General features: G+C 51.0%; 1 non-coding gene across 1 annotated transcript; it reads right to left on the minus strand.

Annotated features, from left to right (window-relative positions):
• Positions 1 to 895: 895 nt before the first annotated feature.
• Positions 896 to 1,033, minus strand: LOC114808573. The gene has a single exon (XR_003756419.1). It is a non-coding gene; the product is annotated as a small nucleolar RNA SNORA7 (small nucleolar RNA).
• Positions 1,034 to 2,611: the final 1,578 nt, after the last annotated feature.

Below are 2,611 nucleotides of genomic sequence, written 5' to 3' on the forward strand. Positions count from 1 at the left end.
CCCCACAGCACGGCGGGGCGGGGTGGGGGGGCCTAAACAGAGAGAAAAAAATCCTAAACAGATAGCAGAGAGTAGGGGAGGGAGTGAACTTTGGGCTACTTTTCTTTCAGTGACTACAGAGAACGGCTGCAAGTGAAAAAGGGGAAAAAAGCTAGGTTGATGACTGAAGAGACAAAACAGGTAGAAAAAAAGGTTTAAATTGCAAAAACTCCACCTCTAAATCTCTCCCTTGTCCCCAGATCAACCACACCTCACTTCGCTTTCACCACTTGTCAGTTGTGTGACTTTGGACAAATCACAACTTCACTGTGCTTCAGTTACCTCATTTGTAAAATGGGGATTAAGATTGGAAACCCCATTTTGGACAACCTCATTTCCTTGTACCTACCCCAGAGTCTAGAACAGTGCTTGGCACATAGGAAGCGCTTAACAAATACCATTATTATTATTATTATTATTATTATTCACTTCCCAATCAGCCCTGCCAAGAGGGGTAGCAGGGAAAAAATGAGGGGAAGCACAATCAATCAGTCACTCAATCAGTGGTGTTTATTGACCAGTTACCATGTGTAGAATGCTGTACTAAGCACTTGTGCGACTACGGTGTGTCAACAAAGTTGGTAGAAACAATCCCCGTCCTCAAGGAGCTTACAGTCTTATAACCTCGTGGCTTGTCTTATGCCGTCAAGTCGTCTCCGACCCTTGACGACACCATGGACAAGTCTCTCCCAGAACGCCCCACCTCCATCTGCAATTGTTCTGGTAATGGATCCATAGAGTTTTCTTGGTCAAAAGCACGGGAGTTGTTTACCATTGCCTCCCTCCACGCAGTAAACCTGAGTCTCCGCTCTCAACGCTCTCCCATGCTGCTGCTGCCCAGCACAGCTGAATTTTGACTTGAAGCGGATTGCCTTCCACTTGCTAGCCACTGCCCAAGCTAGGAGTGGAATGTGCATGCCTCTGTTTGGCTTTCCCTCCCATAGTCGAGACTGGTAGAGTACTGAAAACTCTCCAGGCGCGACTCAGAGAGGAGCTTATAACCTCCTCCAGCAAATAGGATTCCACATAATTGTGGTATTGGTTGACTGCTTACTATGTGCTAAGCACTGTTCATTCAATAGTATTTATTGAGCGCTTACTATGTGCAGAGCACTGTACTAAGCGCTTGGGATGAACAAGTCAGCAACAGATAGAGACAGTCCCTGCCGTTTGACGGGCTTACAGTCTAATCGGGGGAGACGGACAGACAAGAACAATGGCACTAAACAGCGTCAAGGGGAAGAACATCTCGTAAAAACAATGGCAACTAAATAGAATCAAGGCAATGTACAATTCATTAACAAAATAAATAGGGTAACGAAAATATATACAGTTGAGCGGACAAGTACAGTGCTGTGGGGATGGGAAGGGAGAGGTGGAGGAGCAGAGGGAAAAGGGGAAAATGAGGCTTTAGCTGCGGAGAGGTAAAGGGGGGATGGCAGAGGGAGTAGAGGGGGAAGAGGAGCTCAGTCTGGGAACGCCTCTTGGAGGAGGTGATTTTTAAGTAAGGTTTTGAAGAGGGAAAGAGAATCAGTTTGGCGGAGGTGAGGAGGGAGGGCGTTCCGGGACAGCGGGAGGACGTGACCCAGGGGTCGACGGCGGGATAGGCGAGACCGAGGGACGGCGAGGAGGTGGGCGGCAGAGGAGCGGAGCGTGCGGGGTGGGCGGTAGAAAGAGAGAAGGGAGGAGAGATAGGAAGGGGCAAGGTGATGGAGAGCCTTGAAGCCTAGAGTGAGGAGTTTTTGTTTGGAGCGGAGGTCGATAGGCAACCACTGGAGTTGTTTAAGAAGGGGAGTGACATGCCCAGATCGTTTCTGCAGGAAGATGAGCCGGGCAGCGGAGTGAAGAATAGACCGGAGCGGGGCGAGAGAGGAGGAAGGGAGGTCAGAGAGAAGGCTGACACAGTAGTCTAGCCGGGATATAACGAGAGCCCGTAATAGTAAGGTAGCCGTTTGGGTGGAGAGGAAAGGGCGGATCTTGGCGATATTGTAGAGGTGAAACCGGCAGGTCTTGGTAACGGATAGGATGTGTGGGGTGAACGAGAGGGACGAGTCAAGGATGACACCGAGAATGCGGGCCTGCGGGACAGGAAGGATGGTCGTGCCATCCACGGTGATGGAGAAGTCTGGGAGCGGACCGGGCTTGGGAGGGAAGATGAGGAGCTCAGTCTTGCTCATGTTGAGTTTTAGGTGGCGGGCCGACATCCAGGTGGAGACGTCCCGGAGGCAGGAGGAGATGCGAGCCTGAAGGGAGGGGGAGAGGACAGGGGCGGAGATGTAGATCTGTGTGTCATCTGCGTAGAGATGGTAGTCAAAGCCGTGAGAGCGGATGAGTTCACCGAGGGAGTGAGAGTAAATGGAGAACAGAAGAGGGCCAAGAACTGACCCTTGAGGAACTCCAACAGTTAAAGGATGGGAGGGGGAGGAGGCTCCAGCGTAGGAGACCGAGAATGATCGGCCAGAGAGGTAAGAGGAGAACCAGGAGAGGACAGAGTCCGTGAAGCCAAGGTGAGATAAGGTATGGAGGAGGAGGGGATGGTCACTGTTCTAAATGCTGGGGTAGATACAAGGTA

Source organism: Ornithorhynchus anatinus, chromosome X5 (assembly GCF_004115215.2).
Source record: "Ornithorhynchus anatinus isolate Pmale09 chromosome X5, mOrnAna1.pri.v4, whole genome shotgun sequence".
Lineage (NCBI taxonomy): Eukaryota > Metazoa > Chordata > Mammalia > Monotremata > Ornithorhynchidae > Ornithorhynchus > Ornithorhynchus anatinus.